General features: G+C 54.0%; 1 protein-coding gene across 3 annotated transcripts in view; it reads left to right on the top strand.

The window, feature by feature from the left end:
* Positions 1 to 19,697, top strand: part of PALLD (palladin, cytoskeletal associated protein) — a 279,165-nt gene that overhangs the window by 79,132 nt on the left and 180,336 nt on the right. Inside the window, exon 1 of one of the 3 annotated variants that reach the window (XM_072952690.1) lies at positions 6,020 to 6,238. The exons of the other annotated variants lie outside the window; for them this stretch is intronic. The gene's annotated coding sequence lies outside the window, so the exon portion shown is untranslated. Of the gene's footprint in view, positions 1 to 6,019; positions 6,239 to 19,697 lie in introns of those variants that run through there. 3 annotated transcript variants of the gene reach the window in all.

The raw sequence follows: 19,697 nt of genomic DNA on the forward strand, positions 1-19,697 counted from the left end.
CCACTTCAGACGGGTGACTGAAGGGCTAGGGAAGGGGTGCAGAGGCCAGGATGGGAAGGGGCCGAGAGCGACCAGGCTGGGATAAGGAAGGAGACGGGGCGGGGAGAAGCCCGCATGGCCCGCCCGCCCGGGAGCACTGGAAGGGCTTTGCTATCAGCCCGGTAGCGATGACGGCCGCTTCCTTGTCATCACTGATTATGACCCAACCCCACCTAGGAGGCAGGATGGTGACCCCGGCTGTGTGGGCAGAGACAGACGGGAGGTCGTCTGGCTGGAGAGACTGGGGACAGAGAGGACGGGTGGAGACTTTAGGGGCCTGATACCTCTCACCCTGCCTCAGGCACCTTCCGATAAGACATCTCGGATCACTGGGGCCTGAACTGTCGGGACGGGAGTGACTAAGGAGTCTGTCTTCATAATTTATGACTAGCTCCAGGGTTACCTTATGCAAACCATGTTCTAGAGCTCTAATCAGGGTCAAACAGACATTTCTGAAACTCCTCTCTGCTAGTGGATTCCTTAGAAGAACAGAATCCAGAGTCTGGTCCCACCCCGGCCTCTCCTGCACGGCGCTCTCAACTGTAACCAGACTCAGTTGTAAACAAGACCAAGGGGTTTTGCAATGAAGAGGATTGTTGGGGTCCTAACCAAGGATGAACAGAGGTGACGAAGTCCTGCAGACCCGTCCACACACATCCCTGACTCCCAGTGAGAACATTCCGGGGGGCAGGGGGAAACACGCAGCCGCCCCGAAACAGGACAGAATCAGTGGAATCCAAGCCACAAACCACCCCAGCTAACCATGCAGTCAGCACACGTGATTAATTATACTTCTGTTCTTTTTTGCATTAATGGAGATTACAAAACAATTGTCCTCCAACCGGCAAAAAAAAAAAAAAAAAAATCAGGGAACCTAACCAGAAAGAAGTCTAAATTACACTGCTCCAGGAAAAGAGTAAGCCTCAGAGTCATGGAGAGGCATTGTGTTATGCTGAGTTCAGATCTGTGTCTGCTGGGCAACTCTGGGGCCAAGTGGAGGTTGGCTTGGGGGAGGCAGCCTGGACAGCCTCGCCCCCCCATCAGTGCCACCTCCCTGCTCACCCAGCCTGGCTTCCACCCCAGGAAGAGAACATACGTGTCAGGAGAAAAGTCCAGACTTCACGTGCAGACCCCGCCTAGATTCCCAGCTGCACTGTGGACACCTGCCTCCAAATCTCGGTCAGAATTAAATGACACACTTGTGAAGAAACCACAGGTAGTCAGGACTCGACCAGTGTTATTTCCGTCCCACCTCTTTTTTTATCAACTAACACAATGCTCCAGACCAGTGATTCTCAGACTAGAGGGTTTTTTATTCTTTAAAAACAAAACAAAAACAGAAACAGAAAGACTCACAGACATAGAAAACAAACTTGTGGGTACTGGGTGGGGGAAGGGGGTGGAGAGGGATAAACTGGGAGTTCAGGATTTGCAGATACCAACTACTATATATAAAATAGATAAACAACAGGTCCTACTCTACAGCACAGGGAACTATATTCAATTTCTTGTAATAACATATAATGGAAAAGAATCTGAAAAAAATATGTTATGTATGTGTATAACTGAATCACTTTGCTGTACATCTGAAACTAACACTGTAAATCAACTACACTTCAATAAAATAGAAAAAATTTTTTTAAAAGGGAAAAAAACCCCAACCACCAGACACTGCCCCCACCCATACACAGGCCCTCGGTCAACAGACACGCAGCCCCACCCCCAGGCGGCCAACACCTGGCCTTCGTCCCTCGCCCATCCCCAGGCCCTTCCTCCCCCCACCCCAGCTCTGCATTCCTTTGCTGTAGACACTGTGGGTATAAAAGGCACAGCCTCCACCCCGGATCACGAGGGGGCTTTCCTTCACATGACCACAGCATAAGCATTTGTCCATCCCTGTGGGATTTTTATGGGGCTTCTCAGAATGTTCAGAATTCCAGTCTTGCTCAAGCAGGGTCTCCCTCATCAGCACGGATCAGATATGCAATCCTGGGACAACTCGGGAATTTCCGGTTAGAAGAAAACATAATCCTGAAGTATCTCGATGTAAAAGATTGCCATGTATTTCCCCCACTCCCCAGAAAAAGCCTGTGGACACGTCTATGCTTTCTTAATGTGAGGCTGTGTTAAGCTGACTGTGAGCTCCCCGTCCCCAGCCCCAGAAGGGAAGGGGCATCACTGGGCTGAACTGGGTCCTGACCTCAGGATCTTGTTAGCATCTTGTTACGTGACCACTGTATGCTTCTTTCTTTACTTTAAATTGAAGTGTAATCAGTTACAACGTGGAGTACAGCATAATGTCCCAGTCACACATACATATACATATAGTTGTTGAGGACTGAATAAAGAAGCCATAGAAAATAATAAAATAATGCCATTTACAGCAACATGGATGGACTACCATATGCTTTTAAATCTGAAAATAATTGACCGGACTCTCCTGACAGAGCATGCCTCCAGGACCTAAGTTTGAAAATGACTCACCGGGACCCTGTGATGTTCTATCTGAGCTTTTGGAGGGAGAGGCCCTGGGTAGGACCACACTCAAACTGTCCTCAAGAGATGAGGGCCTCTTTTATTTCAAAGTTTCCCCTGAAAAGTGGATTCCAATAAGAAGACCCTCCAGTGTTCAACAGTGTTAGTATTGAGAGCAAAACCTCTGATCACTTTACTTCTTATGATCTGAAGCTCTGCCTTCGAGGCCCTGGAACACAGCTCTGCTCACGTCAGGGCCTTTCTGTAGTTTACCTGAAAGCTGAATTGTCTGAGTGCTTGTGTAAGAAATGATGAGGACGTAAAATTTGGAGACGCTCACCCCATCTATGTGATGGGGAGCCCTGCTCTCCTAAACTCCGCATTCTGTGTCAGGCTGTCTAAGTGAGGTGTCATTCGCACCACCAACACAATGGCCATTCTAAGCTGAATCTGAAAGCAGTTGTTTGAATTTACTCCATTGTAGAAATATTGGGGAACCCTGAAAATAAAAACACTGTAAATACAAGCCTAAAGGAATAATACAAACATGTTTTGCTCATGAAACAGTGCGTAGGTACTCAGGCAAGCAAAGCCTCAGGAAGAACACGGTTCTGTCCCTGAAGATGAGGGATCAGCTGAAGAGCAGTTGCAGAAGCTACACCCACTGTTTGGGGACAGCAGGTGCAGGACAGGGAGCAGGGTGCAGGCAGTGCACGGCATCGCAGACTGAAATCCTGTCCATGAGAGACGCACATGGATCAGAGTGGCTCAGGAGTCAGCGTGGAGGAGGAAGGAGAGACACGCCAGGCCGAAGGAACTGCAGACAGAGCAAGGCTGGGCCCTTACAGCCAGATACGGCAGGATGCAAGCCAACATGTAAATATAACAAGGAGAAGGGCACTTTGTGATGCTGAGCTGATAAAACTCAAAATGAGGCTGTAACAACTATGAACACATACTCACCAAGTAACATAGCACGCACCTTATAAAGCAGAATTTGCAGCAGATGTGAAGAGAAATAATATCTAAGAGAAAACTCTCAGTCTGTTACAGATCAAGTCAAAATACCCACAGTTCAGAGAAGACATAAATAACATCATTAATAAGATATACATTATTCAAGTTTATCCTGAACATACAGGTAACCCTGTTCTCCCAGGTGACCAAGGAACAGACATAAAAATTATCCATAAATCAGGCCACAAAGAAAGTCAATCAATCCCTAAAGACAGAAATATTACAGATAATATTCTTTGATCACAATGCCATGACACAAAAAAGGTCAAAATCTCAATTATGAATGCCAATGAAAAAATTGTAAATAAAATATTAGCAAGTAGCACCTATCAGAACATTAAATAATAATGACCATGACTCAGTGGAGTTTATTACAGGAATGCAAGAATAGTTCATTACTAGGAAATTCATTCCATTCCATCAAATTAATAGAGCTAAGGAGAAAAATTATATGATCATTTCTAAAGATACTAAAAATAAAAAAGCATTTGGACAAAAGCCATTTCAGACCCCTCCACTGTCCACAAGGTGAGCAGAGGAGCTGAAGAGGGCTGCCCGGGTGTCTGAGAGCTGAGATCGCGGTGACTACATCCTGAGCGATGCCACCCCCTTGTCCCCAACTGTTCTCCCGCCTTTGCCTGGGTGTTGTCATCAGTGAAGTATTCCTCCTGATTCACAGAGGGAAGGTTGTTCTAAGCCCTTCCTGGAGAAGAGGAGGTGGGTGAGGACCTGAAATGTGTGTTAGAGAGACTCCCCGCTTCCAGCATCACTGTGATGACTTCTGGGGGAACCCAAGCCCCTGACTGTTATTCAGTGACTCCAGTTATAAGGGTAGGGAAAAAAGAAAAGGACATATCCCCTACCAGAATATTTGAAAAGCAAACTCAGCTCATCCTTTATTAACTTTACATTGGTTCCCAAAGAGAGAGAGAAATTACCTAAGGGAGAAAAAAATGGAATATTTCATGACCCATCACTTCCTCAGGATAATAAAATAAAGATGGGCACTAAGCTCTCAACGTTTTACTTTCATTCCAAAAAAAAAATTTTTTTTGCACCATCTCTGTTTTGGACCTTTCAAGATGAATTTATTTCTGGAAGACACTTTCTGATACGGCTTCTAATTGACTTCAAGAGTCTGTCGTGCCACTAACTTTTCATATGCCACACCAAAGTTTATAGCTTCGTGGCCCTTTATGAATTTCTTCGTTAAATTTCCAAATGCAGTCTTGGCTTTCCGTTTCTCAGACTGACCAACAACCAGCAGTTCTGTGACTCCAAGATGGGAAACACTGCAAGTGGTGAAATAACCTTTTAAATTGTTTAAAACTGCGCCCCGTCTGCCGGTCAGGTCTAGCTGGCGAGTAAGCAGGTCTTTATTGAACAGTTGGTCCTGTCTCTCCTGTTTCCCCAGAATATCTGTCTGTGTTGTGGCTGAGTCACTCTGACACAATGCACAGAAAGACAGTAGGGCGACCAGACACACATCTCACAGTGAGTCCCAGCCTTGGGTCTGTTCCCTACATGTGGGTGGAGAGGCTTGATTAATGACAGACTTGTTCGACATAAAAAAGAACAAAGCTCAGATTTATTCTTGGCATTCCTCTTCCTAGGGGCTTGGTGGGTGATGTGGTAATTAATTTATAGCTTTGCAGTGAGGCAACATCAGAGAAGCCATTTAATTCATGAGAAGGAAGGCAGATGGAGAGTGTCACTGAGGATACCCCGCCTGGGAGGGTAGGGACGGAGATCAGGATGGAAGCTGATCTCTGTTAAAACCAATACAAACCCACTGCTAGCTACTACCCGGATTTCCTCCCAGGCTGTCTGGAGAGACGCGAGGTTGACTGAACCGGGTCTTAGGGAAAGGCTTCAGGAACCGAGGGTGCAACTTGCTTATTACCTGCTCCCGGGCGGCTGCTCCGTCGGCCCGCGGAAGAGCGCTGCTCTGTGTGCGCAGGGCCTGCAGCGACGGGGACGGAGCGCCTTCCCTTCCTCTCAGCCTCATTTCTGAAAGTTAGTGGCTCTGCTCTCTGGGACACCCCCTCCCCGTCTCCTGCAGCCGCCTGGACACACCCTCTCCCCCTCCCCTGGTCCCAGGACACATCCCCGCCTCCTCCCCAGCAGCCTCAGGACTTACCCTTTCCCCTTCCCCGACCCCCAGGACACACCCCCACCCCCTCCCAGCACCAGGACACACCCCCCACCCCCTCCCCGGCCCCAGGACACGTCCTCACCCCCTCCCCAACAGCCCAGGGACACACCCCCTCCCTCCCCGGCCCCAGGACACACCCTCTCCCCCTCCGCGGCCGTAGGACACGTCCCCACCCCCTCCCCGGCCCCAGGACGCGTCCCCACCCCCTCCCCAGCAGCCCAGGGACACACCCCCTCTCCTCCCCAAAAGCTCTGGGACACATCCCCGCCCCCTCCCCCGGCCCCAGGACACACCCCTCCCCTCCCCGGCCCCCCTCTGACACGCAGGCCCCCCTCCGCCGGAGAGGCCGCGGGGCCGGCGACGCCGAGACGTCTTCCCGCCGCCTGCGCGCCGGGCTGCTGGCGGCTGCGCTGCGCGCCCGCTTTCTCCGCGGCGTCCCGCCTCCTCCAGCGGATCCAGAGCCCGGCGTGGCGAGCGGGGAAGAGCTGAGCTCCCTCCGAAAGACCCCGGGAGGAGACGGCTTCGGGCCAGAGGGTGTTCGCCGCTCGGCTGGTGAGTGACGGCGTCCGAGCTGCGCGGGGCGCGGGGGCCACACTGCGCCGCGGTCCCCGCAGGGACGCAGGTGCCCGGGGCCAGGCGCGCTCTCGGCGGCGGCCCGAGGTGGTCCCCAGCTCTCCCCGCGCCGCTCTGGGGGGGCGTGGGGGCTCCTGCTCCCGCGGCTTCTCGGCGGTTACGGCTGGGGGAGGGGAGGGAAGAGAGGCACGAGGCTGAATTTCTCCTTTTTCTCCATTAAAAAGTGACACTTGGAGAGATGCTTCTCTTTCAGGCGTCTCTGCGCCTGGAGCGGTTTGCACCGGGTGTGTCTGTAGTCCAGGTCCTTTGTCATCTGCCCCATCCCTGGCCGAAGTGGAAGGAGGCTTTCCCAGGGCGGCGGCCTCTGACAGCCTGGCTGCGCCCGCCGCTGAATGGAGCGGGGCTGGAAACACTCTAAGGGAGGGTTTCGTGGTGTTTCCCGTGAGAAATCTGGGCGTTTCCACTCTTGTTGCTCTTCGGTTGCCTGAAAGTTGTTTGCTGGCGCGTTTGTTTTCTTGGGTTTCCCTCGAGCGCAGTCCTTTGTCTGACGAGGTCAGATGGGGCACTCCGGCTCGCCGGTCCTCCTGGAAGCCCTCTGGAGGGGCGGCCTTCAGCTGGCTGTGTTCTCGGGGAAGCAGGCGGCCGGCAGAATGCAACAGGGAAGAATGCTTTCCTGACGACTCGTCTGCCCTGGAAAGACCAAGCTGGAAAGCTGACATCCCCCGTTAGTTTTCATGGAAAGCGCTGCCGGCACAATTCTGTAAATACTTCGTGTTGGTGAATTCTTGGAATTAGCTAGTCCAGAAGTAACCTGCATAGCTTTTAAAGAGGGGTTTCCCCCAATCCACCTGCACCATGAGCATCAGGACCCTGACACCTGGGCTTCCCAGGGGTGTGGACGTCACCTCTCGCTTGGCAGGCGGGTAGGCAGTTGGTGAAATGGGTGACGAGGCATGTGACAAGGGCCAGGAAGGAGGACCACCTGAGAAGGGGGCTGGAGTTGGTTTTCAACTTTGGATGAAGACGAGGATGATCCGGGCCCTGGGATGCAGCTTAGCATCCTGGTGGGTTATGTTGAGTCCTGTCCACGTGGTGGGAGGGACTTTGCATAGTCCTGCTCACACTTCCAGGTGGAGCTCAGTGGGACGCTTGTTTACTTTTGTGTGGATAGATCCCCGGGAAAGCTCTGCCGAACCCAGCGATTTCAAAATGTAGGTCCTAGCTCTTAACTGCCCACATAGTGGCAGTAGCTTGTTTCCAGTAACCCGAGAGCCTTCCATTTTCTCCAGCCATTGTTTAAGAGCTTCCGTGAAGTATTATGAGTGTGCATTTGGGCTCTCCCCTCACCCCCACCTGAAACGGGCAGGCGTCCTTGGGCATCTGGTGAAGAGTGCTGCCAGACACGGTACCAGGCTGTAAAGTAGCACGTTCCTGAAAAGTCTGTGACCACTAGACTTGTGTGCCGCTCGCCAACTGTGTGATGTTTTCGCTGTTCCTTGGGGGGCAAGACCTGCTTTCCCTACCACGGTGTTTTCATTTGTTGTTTGTGTGTTTGTTGTGTGGATTTGCTGGCCCTTTTTTTCGCTTTCTGCTAGTGAAAACTCCACTGAGATAAAATCACAGACCACAGTTAGCAGCAACCATCCTCCCTGGAGTCAGAGTTAGACAAGTCAGCGGGCGTTTTCAGGCACATCTGTCTTGTCTTGTAGAAGAGTCTGCCGTCTCTTTTCAAATTCCCACTTCAGTGGCTGCTGTAAGACGATGCCTACGTGCCCTTTGGAGTAGTGGTTTTACTCGGACCGCGTTTCGCCTTGAGCTTTTATCATCCTTTACCAACGCCTGTTGAACCTGGTTTCTCTGAGGTGCCTACAGGCCCACCCAGTACATCTACTGTCCAAAGTCTATAGACTCACTCTTTGAACAGCCCCTTTTGAAAAAATAGACACACAGACGCTCCAGTGGCACTTTCAAAACACAGCTCCGGGTCCTCTGATGTGCTGACAGGTGACGGTCGCCCCAGCTCCGTCTGTGCCCAGTACAAGCTTGGTGTCTCCTAAATTAATCATGGAGTGAATAACTGATGTCTCACCCCTGGGCTGCTCTGCACCTCCAGCTATCAACTTAAAGGTGGGTCCCAATCAAGGTCGAGTTCACTTGGAACCACCTTCAAAGCCGATCATACGGTTTCACAGCTGGGACAGCTCCAGTTGGAGCACAGGCTGTGAGATGTGGGACAAGCCTGGAGCTTTCCTGGCGTCTGCAGGACGGGCTCCAATGACCTTCCCATGTGCTGGTCAGCTCCCAGGACGGCGGGGCTGAGGATGGAGTGGGTTTCTGTGAATGTAATTAAACGCGTCTCTGCCAGCTGCCCGTGGTACGGGCGAGTGTTTTCACAAGCAAGGCTGTTCCTCGCTTTATCTGCCCGCTGTGGTTTGCGGCGGTGTGTGCTGCTCCGCGGCCCTGCAGTTCTTTCCCGAATGGCTGAGCTATGATGTCATGTGCGAGCTCAGCCCGGCGGGCGGGTTTGCGGGGCTCTGGGCGCTGGGTAGCCGCCCCGTCGACTCCAGCACATTCCACCGCCCCAGACCAGAGCCACCAAGTGATTTGCGGTCAGGGTGATTTGGGGCTGCCTGGAGATGATTTACGGGGAGGGTTACGGGCACATGAAGTGTAGGGTAAAGAAAATATATTTTACTGCTTTATTGAGACCACATGGCTCCAACTTGAACTTTTTTTCCTGCATGGAAATTGTTGGCTGGACTGGCTCATAGGATTTTCCTCCTTTTTTTCTTTTTTATTGCTTAGAGCAAAGAGCTATACTCTCTTTTTGTTGTAGGCTTGACCTCACCATTCCTTCTGAAATTGAAAACATTTTTTATGCTTAAGAAAACAGGGAAAATGGGACTTCTCTGTTGTGTTCTTCAAAGGCCAAAGACCATTGTTGGGGGAGAGCCGCGGGGCTCTCTGCAGCGCGACAGGAGGCATGGGCGGCCGTCAGCTATGAAAGAGGCAAGAGCCAGTCGGCCCCAGGGGACCAGGTACCAGAGGCGGAACCATCAGCCTGGCCAGGATTTTGGCGTCTCTGGGTGGGTGGAGACTGGTGGTGGTCCACCTGTGAGGCCTCAGTGTGCCCTGGGATTAACACTGGGGCAGGTGAAACGCAGTCAGCCCTTTCAGTGCATCAGTGGTGGTGGCCGGGCTCAGAGTCCAGAGAGGCTCAGATGCCACGTCCCGCCTCTCCCCTGTGGACCACAGACTGGCAGGTGAAGCACCTCTTGCGGCTGAAGGAGTTCCCAGAGGTCTGTCCATTGTGAACTTGGAGTGTCTGTTATCACCTGAGTTTTCCGGTCTCGGAGGTACAAGCTATAGCCGAACAGGCCACTAAAAGCCATTAAGTAGCATCTCCAAGGTCCACTTTGGTGCCCTGACACTGGCTGGAGAAGCTGCGGGAAAACTCGCCTGGGCACGCACCCAGTCCCTGGGAGGCTGTTAGTCCGAGTCTGAGGGCCGTGACTGTGACGTCCTGGAAGGCTGCTGGGGGGACCCCAACAAGTCCATGTGAGCCAGTCGGATGTCCCACAGTTTGAGGCTGTGAACTAGGGCTTTCAAGGGAAGCACATGGCGATTAAATGGGCGTGGTTTACAAGAAAACCTTACAGCCATGGAACTGACAAAGCGTCAAGAAGGCAGCATCCTCTGACGGAAACCGAACTGCCCTGGACTTGCGGCAGTGACCTCGAACGGGCTGCTCCACTGTGCGGCGTGCTGACAGAGCAGCTGTTAACTCCAGGGATGTGACATCGCACGGTCCTCAGAACAGCACACAGAGGGAAGAGGTGGCTTCCCTTTCACTGCACTTGCTGCAGGTCACACAGCCTGTGGCTCGTTGATTCCAGCCTCAGACACAGAGCTTCTCACTTCAGATCCCACTTTCCCCCCATGGTCGCAGGCGGCCTGCACAGCTCTCAACCCCCACAGACCTCGCTCTCCTTATATGCAAAACTGAGACATTTGGCCCAGAAGAGAACAGTCCATTCCAGCTTAAAATTCTGTGTCTGATGAATCACTGCCTGGAAGGGACGTTAAGAAATCATTTAGTCATACTCCTCGGTTCCAGCAGGACTCTATCTAAACTATTTTGAGAAGAAAATGTCACCCTTTTTTACAGTCAGGGGCAGGGGGCGTGCAAGTGCATTCTGGGGTGAGAAAAGGCGAGGGAGGGGCCGCAGTCCATCCTCGAGGCTCAGGAGCTGCCTCACCGGACATAGGTGTCCAGTCCTGGAGTCCCTGGAGCAGGAGGGAAGGGTCCCAGGCACGCTTTGTGCTTGGGAGGGAGTTCTGGAAGGAGTGGTCCGAGGTGGTTAGTCTGCTGAGAGGGAAGAGCACGGAGCGACTCAGGACTGTCCCTGAAGTGCAGGACAGGCTCCTGGAGGGAGAGATGTGGCAGCTGGTGGGTGGGGGGACACAGCAGAAGAATCTTCTTCACCCACTAAGTGCGACAGAGAGCTCTGCTGCGCTAGCCCTGCACTTGCCTGTGCGGCTGGGTGGGCGGCAGATGGTGATGGAGCACAGGCTTGTCCTGGGTTGGCGCTGGGGCCACGGGGTGAGAGCCCACCCCAGTGCCCCCCCTTGGCTGCGGGACCACAGGGTGAGAGCCCGCCCCAGTGCCCCTCCCTGGGCTGCGGCCGAGTGGGCTCTGGTCGCTTCCCAAGGATGAGGGGCTTTCCGGCCTCAGACCGGATTAGAAGTTCAGTCTCACCCTCTCAAGTCCTTCCACTAATGTGGTTGTTACTGTAACACCCTGATCTGTCTCCCATGCTCTGCACCGTCTCTCCCCCATGGAGTGTGTGTCAGGACAAAAGGAACAACTGTGAAGCCGGAAGGCTTGAGTAGTGACCGCATCTCGATGGCTTACACGCTGAGCCTGGGTAAGGCATTCGCTACTCCGAGCCTCGATTTCTCATCTCTGAAATGGGGTAGTAAAAATAGCTCCCTCAAAGTTCAGGATCCCCGAGGGTCCGAGGGAGGAACGTGGGTGACCTGCTAGGAGGCCAGTCCAGTTTCAGGTCCTTCCCATAAACCCTGAGCCACTGAGGTTCTTTTTGTCCCACCCTCATTCTGTTCCCAGGCCTGGAGCAGAATTACAGCGGGTTTTCCATCCTTGCCGTGTGTCAGGCATGTAATCATGTCCAATCCTCACAAAAATATTGGGTAGATCTGTGACCCCTGTTTCATCACCTGGAAATCACGTTCTAACGAGGTTGAGCGTCTTGCCCAAGATCTCGAGGCTCAGAGGTAGCGGAGACAAGATGGAAGCCCGGCCCGCCTCCCCAGATCCTGAAGATCCCGGCCTTCCCTGCCGTGTTCTGCCCCGGCCCCCTGCGTGGCCCCAGCAGCGGCCGAGTCCACCCCGGGTCCAGGCTTACAGGGCCTCCTCTTTGCCGGGCACTGGACCACAGCCGTCCCGCCCACCCTCCTGGCTCCCAGCCGGCCTGTCGGCCTCCCGTGGGGACCCCACCTTCTCTCCACCTTCCACTCAGAAGCAGATGCTGCCGGTAGGCAGGACCCTGTCCTCCGCAGCTGGCCTGTCCCCCACTGCGTGGCACCAGCTCTCCAGGCCCAGATCCGTGCCCACCACCCCGCTGATCCTTTCCTGTTTTCACACCTCGGAAGGCGAACTTGAACATGTAACAGGCACCCACCCTGTGACTCCGGAACCCAGCTGCATGTGGCTATTCGGGGCGTCTGGACCACGACCTTTATTTCACTGGTGCAGAGACTGAGGTCAGGAGGAGCTACCTGCTTGTCCTGGGTCACAGCTCTGGACCAGAGCCGGGCCGATTCCAGACCCACGCATGTTGCCTTTCCGTCTAGTTGTCAAAACACTCTGAATCGGCGTTTTATCACACCCCTCCCCAGGCTGGTGTGGCCCCGGGCCAGGGTTCAGAGAGGAGTCTGTCCTTTGTCACAGGAGCCCACTGGGACCCTGAACAGCCACCACAAGCCCTGCTTCCCTTCCCTCAGCCCTCCTGCCGGGCTGCCTCCTCCGCAGGGTGGGGGCCTGGTCCCTGGCACCTCCGAACCCCGGGCCAGGAGAGCCCCCCTCCCCCGCTGTCCCCGCAGGCCTGCTCCCCAGCAGCTTCATCGTCCTTGTTTCTGTCTGTTGAGCCATGTCCAGGGGCTCTGCCCCTCCAGCCGTCAAACCCCGAGCTGGGAAGGGTGTGGGGGGGCAGTGCTCTCAGCCTCCCAGGGCCCGCTCCTGGCTGCGTGACCAGCGTCCACACTCCTCTCTGAGCCCCAGCCGGATCGCGGTGGGCATTCTGACCTTACCATCCTCTCCTGGCTGGACGTCGTGTAGCCGTGTTTGTGATAATGACCGTTTCCTCTGTGTATCATCCAGAACATCTCCTGTCGAATGATTTTCTCCTTTGTTCCCGAGCCCCTCCAGCCCGTCACCTCCACGGGTCCCCCGTCCAGCTCCTCCACCTCTTCCCCCTTAATTAACCCCAGGACTGTCTCTGGGACCCCCCCAGGGGCTTGGCCCTTTAAATGCACCTGGCTTCACCCAGGCAGGAGCAGACCCCTGAGACGGCTGGCCCCTCATGGCTCCTCTCCCTCTGACTCCAGGATTTGCAGAGCATCACGTCCACCTGGCCACTCGGGGCTCTCACACCGACCGCTGGGCAGAGTGATGAAGTGAGAGCGGGCTGGCCAGCCTTCCAGGGGGTGTCCAGCTAAGGGCTGTCCCGCCGGTCAGTTCTTGCTAATCACAGACCTTTGTGTTTATGGATGACACTGACCTCCAGCTGTGTGCGCAGCCCTGGTGAAGACAGTGTGTTGTCCCCTTGTACAGACCAAGGGACGAAGGCTCAGTGAGTCCAGTGACTCCCAAGGTCACACACCCACAGTTAGAACTTGAGTTTCCTGTCTTTAAATTCTTTACACTTTACCATCTTTCAGTGGATTTAAAACCTTAGAATTTCTAAAAATCCCAAGATTGAAGCATGGCGGGGAGGTCTTTTGTCAAAAATACAGATTCCGAGGCCCTGGCTCCAAGTCATGTTGATTTGTGAAGCCTGAGTGTAGCCTTGGAATCTGCATTTCTACAAGCATCCCCGAGGCTTCTGCAGCGTCAGGAGACCAGACTTGAAGAAACCCTCCCTTAAACTGCCCTGCCCTGTGACAAAGCTGGCGTGGAAGCACCAGCCGCAGACCTCTCCTAGCCCAGACTGTGGCCCCGGAGGGATCCCTGCCCACCTGGGACGCCCACCTGGCCCTGGTTCCATCGTGTGTTTGGTCCCTCACTTTGCCTGTCTGATTTCTCTCTTTTGAGAACCCTGCCCAGCCCCCCACTCAGCCCTGGGGTGAGCTTCGGCCCCGGATTTTATCAGGGTCCACGGCTCCGGATCAGAAAGCCTGTCTCTCCGAAGCCTTTCAGGTGCAGTCGCACGATGGACCTAAACCCTGGTCACGAGAGGGCATCTGATCGCTCTCCCGCCGGCAGGCTCGTCTGGGGACCCGTCCAGCCCTGCGCCCCTGCCGGGCATCACTCAGGCCGCGCTGAGGACAGCTCCCCGCCGACTCCCTCAGGAAGAGACTTCTTGGTTCTGCAGTCCTGCACTCAGCAAAGCTCATGCCACCTTGATCTTTGAAACCCTGGGGACCCCAGGGCAGGGGCAGCATGGTCAGCATGAACCGGGGCCTCCCAGCAGACCAGGCATCGCGCTGGCTCCTTCCCTGCCTTGTGTCCTGTGACGCTTCGCTGACCAGAAGCACGTCTGGGCGGCCCTACGTGGTGTCCAGGCCCCCGTCTCCAGGCACTGAGTCCGTGCTCTCTGCTCACAGCATGGGCCCTTCTACACCCGCGTCCCTGGAGTCCGGCGGGCTCCACGTGTCTGTCAGAGGTCCCGCCGAGACTGCTCCATGCACCTTTCACTGAGGGGGCAGTGCCGTCCTGGAGAACCGTCTCTGGGGTCAAAGCCTTCCAACAGAGTGGCTGCAAGTTGACCGGGACCCCAGTGGCCTTCCAGGCTCGGGGGCGTGTTCCACTCGCCGCCCCTTCCGCAGTCCCTCTCCGAGTGCTGGTGTCCTCGGCACGATGGGCGTCCCCTCCCCGTGCTCCTGAAGAAACATGTCCAGGTTGTGACAGTGGCTGGAAACAGAAACACGCTTTGACAACACAGGGCGCGGTGTGGAGGCCCTGTTCTCCCCCACTGCGGTGGCGGTTGTACTGTGACATCCGGGAGAGAGATTTCCAAACAGAAGCCTCCAGAGTGACAGTCAGGTGTGTGCCTGGCCTTGTCCTGAGCAGGTGGGAGGGCTCGTTGAGGGGACAGCGGAGAACTTGGGGCTGCAGGAGGAGGAGGGCTTGGAACCCCGCCTGAGAGCCTTAGAATATTATCCGAAAGCTGCAGTTTTGCTGAAATAAGCAGTCACCTTTTATGTTGTCACTTGGAAGTCAGGGAAGACTGCTCATTGGAGGGTCTTGGAGCTTGGTGGCCAAGTCCTCCGCCCTCTCCTTAATCAGGTCAAGTTAAACTGAAAGGGGAAGGCCGTCTGGTTTGCTAACCACAGTGGAAGGATTGCTTCTGGGGGGAATTCATCCCCAGATTGTCTGACTTGAGGATAATACACAGGAAACAATTTGGTTCCTTTTGTTTTTTCCCTTTTGGTTTTGATTTTTAAGCTGCCAGGAGCTTGCAGCCCAGAAAGTGGCATTTGCGGTGTTAGCAGTGGTCGTGGTGCGCTGGCTGCCGGTCCCTGCTCTAGATCTTGCTGTTCATCTGTGGGGGTGCACGGTGGGCCCCCAATCTCCAGGGCACGAGGCTGCTTGTTACCACCGACCGGAGTGTGTCCGGAGCCCCCACCAGTGCTGTCTGAAACTCCGTCTGCTGAGAAAGCAGAGTTTCCCTCTGCACAAGTGCTCTGAGGAGGGCAGCCCACTGAGGGGTGTGCGAAGCAGCAGTGTGATGGCACGAGGCCACGCGCTCGCACGTGTGGGCCTGGGTGACCTCACAGGCTGGGGCCGTGTGGCCGAGGCCTGCATCTGGGCTTCTCCTAAAGATCTGCACTCTAAGGGCAGCAGTGTCCCCTGAGGTCTGGTGGGCACCTCCCTCCCTCCTTCCACTTTCTCCTTTCATCTGCTGCTCCCGTGACAGAGGCACCATTTTATCCCCGTCGTCCGGGTCAGGGACTGATGCTCCGAGCTTGCCCGAGTCCGTGGATGGCAGGACTGAGCCAGCGTGCTCCCCTGGGGGTGACACAGAGCCGTGCTTTCTGGAAGCCACTCTTCTTTCAGAGCCCTGCGGTGTCCCCAGAGGGTGCCTGGTTACATCAGGACAGCCCTTCGCTCTGGGAGACAGGCAGGGGTTCCCCAATGTGGGTGGAGCCCTGGTGGAGCCCCGAGTCTGTCCCCAGGTTTAGCAGGTGGTGTCCTCAAATCCTCTCCACGAGCAAACAAGGGGGCTTCCAGGCTCCGTCTCCCTGGACCAGCCTGTTCTCTCCCATCACGCAGCAGGGCCTCTGGGCCACGGGGTGACTTGTCTTCTGTCTGACGGCCGTGCAGGGCAAGGGCTACTGGACACGGCCCTTGGTGGTAGGGACAGAGGGCACAGAGGGAACTTGGAATGGGGCCTGGGGCGGGGACCCTGCTGCTTGTGGTAACTCTTCCCCACCTCCAAATCTCTGTTGCTTTTTCTCAGAGGCAGTGTTTCCTTCATCTGAAGTAGGAGCCTCCCCTGCAGTGTGATAGGAGTGGCACCTGCATCAGGGGCAGACCTGTTTCTAACTGGGGCTCTTCCGATGAATGGCAGTGACCCCAGCACTGAGCACCCGGCCTGTGGAGCGAAGTCCCCGTAGGGGTAAGGACAGGACGCCTGCGGTGCGGGCGGCCCCCAGCCTGACCGGCATTCTCCGCACTGCCCTTGAATGCTACCCGTGTCCCTGTGCTCGGCCCCGCCCGGCTCCATGTTAGTAAGTTGTGCTCAGTGTGCAGACGCAGTGAGAGACCTGTGTCCTCGGTTGCACCATCTGCAGCCTTGCTCGTGAGGGAGGGCGGGGCAGAATCCTGGGTAAGAGTTTGATCCCTTTAAGCAAATGAGGGAGTTGGAATCCCTGCTGGGCCACCTCCTGTGTGATGGGCCCATCGCCTCACCTCCCCCACCTCTGTGTCCTCTTCTTTAAAATGGGTCTAACAGCTGCCTTCTCTCCTGGGGTCTTTGGGGAGCTGGATTAGTGACATGTGATGAACATGCAGAAAACACCCGCAGAGTCAGTGCTTCTTAGATGTTAGGGCCATTATTGTTACTATTTTTACTTCTGTAAAAATTTTTTTGCATTTCTTGCTGAAATAGAGTTGATTTACAATGATTTAGGTGTACAGCAAAGTGATTCAGTTCTACATATGTACATACATTCTTTTTCAGATTATTTTCCATTATAGGTTATTACAAGATTTTGAATACAGTTCCCTGTGCTCTGCAGTAGGACCTTGTTGTTTATCTATCTGTAGTGGTGTGTGTCTGTTAATCCCCAACTCCTAATTTATCCTTCCCCCCTCTTCCCCCTCAGTAACCATAAGTTTGTTTTCTACCTCTGTGAGTCTATTTCTCTTTTGTAAATAAGTTCATTTGTGTCAATTTTTTGTTTAGATTCCACATGTAAGTGATATCATGTGGCATTTTTCTTTCTCTTTCTGGCTTACTTCGCTTAGAATGACAATCTCAAGGTCCATCCAGTTGCTGCAAATGGCATTATTTTACTCTTTTTCATGGCTGAGTAGTATTCCATTGTATAAATACAACACAGCTTCTTTATCCAGTCATCTGTCGATGGACATTTAGGTTGCTTATTACTATTATTATTATTATTATCTATTATCTTTGTGGCCTTTTGGAAGCTTTTTAAAATAACTGGCTCTGGCGAGCTGCGCAGAGAGAGGGAGCCTTTCCCGGTGCAAGCAGGGCTGTCACGGGGCTGACCTTGACCCGTGAGCATGGCTCTCCAGCCAGCCCTGGCACAGGGCTGTGATGAGGATTATTGGAGTAATGTATGGCAAACTCTTACATTTAGCTCTTGGAAGAGGAAAAGGCCCTAAATAGACACAAGGAGGTATTAAAAACTAGGAGGTGACTTCATGGGGACGCTGAGCCTTAAGTATTACCTGCTGCTCTGAGAAGGTTGGGGGCAACTTCATCACCAGGTGACAGAGGGGCTCAAGGGACAGGACTGTGTGGCTTCACCTCAGCAGACCTGGGCCCAGCTTGCCTGCATAGCATTCGGAGGAGGGCAGGCCAGGGCCCAGGGCAGGCGCCCGCTGTGAGGCTGAGAGGCTTCCTTGCGGAGATCTGGCGGGTCTGAGTCAGAGCCCCTCCCTCTGGTGCCAGCACAGACCACATCAGAGCCACCGCGGTGGTCTCCATGCAGGACTCCAGCCCCGGGCTTTGTCCCAGGCTTTGAGCAGCGTGTGCAGTGCTCGGGGCTCTGCATCTGAGACAGCAACCTGTCCGTGCCTGCAGCTTCACCACCCACCCTGAAACACTCCTCTCCCGAAACAGTCTTAACACCAACCCGACATCCAACTAAAGTGGCCTCCAGGCCTCGATGGTGACTTGGTGTCCCCGAGCCTTCCAAGCATGAATCAAGACCTGGCCTGTGGCCACCACTTGGCTTAAACCTCTGCTTAAACCTCTGCTTTCCCCTTGAATCAGTGGCATAAGATTAATTTCCGTAGCTCTGAGCAATGACCATAGAAACAGCCACAGAATAAATGGCATCTTAGCCCCGATGCTTCCATTACGGAGTCTCAGATGGTAGGGACACTGTGTAAGTCTCATCACTCGGGAATATAGCACTGCGTCCCATGTAACAATACAATTTAAAAACACAGCTAACGTCCCCACGTAATGGTGTAAATACGGTAGGATCTCAGTCCTCAAAACTACTAAAAAAATGAAGATATTTAGGTTAATAGCACATAAAAGGGTACTTGGGCAGAAAGTATTGTGGAAACGTAGTCTGAGTCTCAATTTTCATAGCGAAAATCATTTGGGAAAGAAAGAGCAACGCTGGCAGTCCCCTACTCAAGGGCACGTGGTGTCACTCCTGTCTTACTGACCCTCCTTTCCTCAGCCAGCTTCAGAGAGGCTCCCCTGTCAACATCGCAGGAGCCTTTACACCAAGAAGAAGGCCTGGGAGAGGGTGAAGGTTAGAATGAAAATACCGTCGCAGACACAGGGTAAATTCTCCACGAAGGCTTGGCTGACCGCGGACTGCAGTGCAAATGAGGTTCTCTGGCTTTCTTTTTACAGTGGAATGTGTTTATTCGCTTATTATTTTCAGAGTGCAGGATTGATCATTAAAATTTTACAGAAAAGGATGTTTCTAAGGCTGCTAACAAGACAAACCCCAAAAGCAGACCCCAGTGATAAGCCTGCATGAGAGAGATCTTGCTGAACAGACGGGGTGGGAGGGGGACACGCACCCAAAAGCATTTGCAGAAAAGCCCCACGGGTCTGCAGCGAGAGCCCCCAGCATAACCGCCCGGTACCGTGCCCCCCGCAGGGTGGAGAGCCCCCGCCCGTGCACTGAACGTTTGTCTTTGCGGCAGAATTGCCCATTTTCCTGGTTTATCCGAAGTGCACGCTTAGAACATGGCTGGGCCCTTCCTGTTTCTTCCCCCCCACCCCGTCAGTCCGCTCAGGCCATTCTCTGGGGTTGCTCACGGCTTCTGAGGGTGACTTGACCTGAAGTCTCTGCTGTTTGCTAGTTTGTCTGCTTCCTCTAGAGACCTAGTAACCTCCAGAGAGGTCCAGATGCAGCTCTTGCCCAGCAGTCCCATAAGCGGCTTTTCCTCCCTTACCCACCAGAGCCCCCGGTGTTCCAGACAGAGAACCACACCCCGCAGTTTGCAGCGGCCGCTGGGAAAATGCTCCCAGTTCAGTAACAGCAGCTTCGACATTGAGACCTGTCTGTATTCATTGGAAACAGCTATTTTGCCTCTTGAGAGACAAAAACTAGAACTCTGGCAGAATGGAGGGAGACAACGGGCCATTTCACACAGATGGACTCAAATTCTCCAGAGTCCTGAGCGAAAGCTTCTTTGGTCCTTCTGGGTGTGAATTAACAGGAGAGGATGCCCTCAAGAAAGAGCGTGTAAATCGTGCTTGCCCGGAAGGTGGGAGACTTGCCAGGTGGGTCCTAATACATCCAAGAAGGGGAGGAGCCCCTGGGAGAATCACTGCAGAACCCCTCGGGGTGAACCCTGTGCCAGGCAGCTGCTCCTGGGCCCCTCGTCCGTGTTCCCTTTGTGCTGGCGCCTGTCATTCTTCTCACACAGACTTGGGATAAACACGGTTGTGGCAGGGAGTGACCCTACTCGTCCACATCCACCCTCCTCTCGGACCTATCTGGAAATACTGTATGAGTGTGCGCACTCGCG

The sequence above is a fragment of the Vicugna pacos genome, chromosome 31 (assembly GCF_048564905.1).
Source record: "Vicugna pacos chromosome 31, VicPac4, whole genome shotgun sequence".
NCBI lineage: Eukaryota > Metazoa > Chordata > Mammalia > Artiodactyla > Camelidae > Vicugna > Vicugna pacos.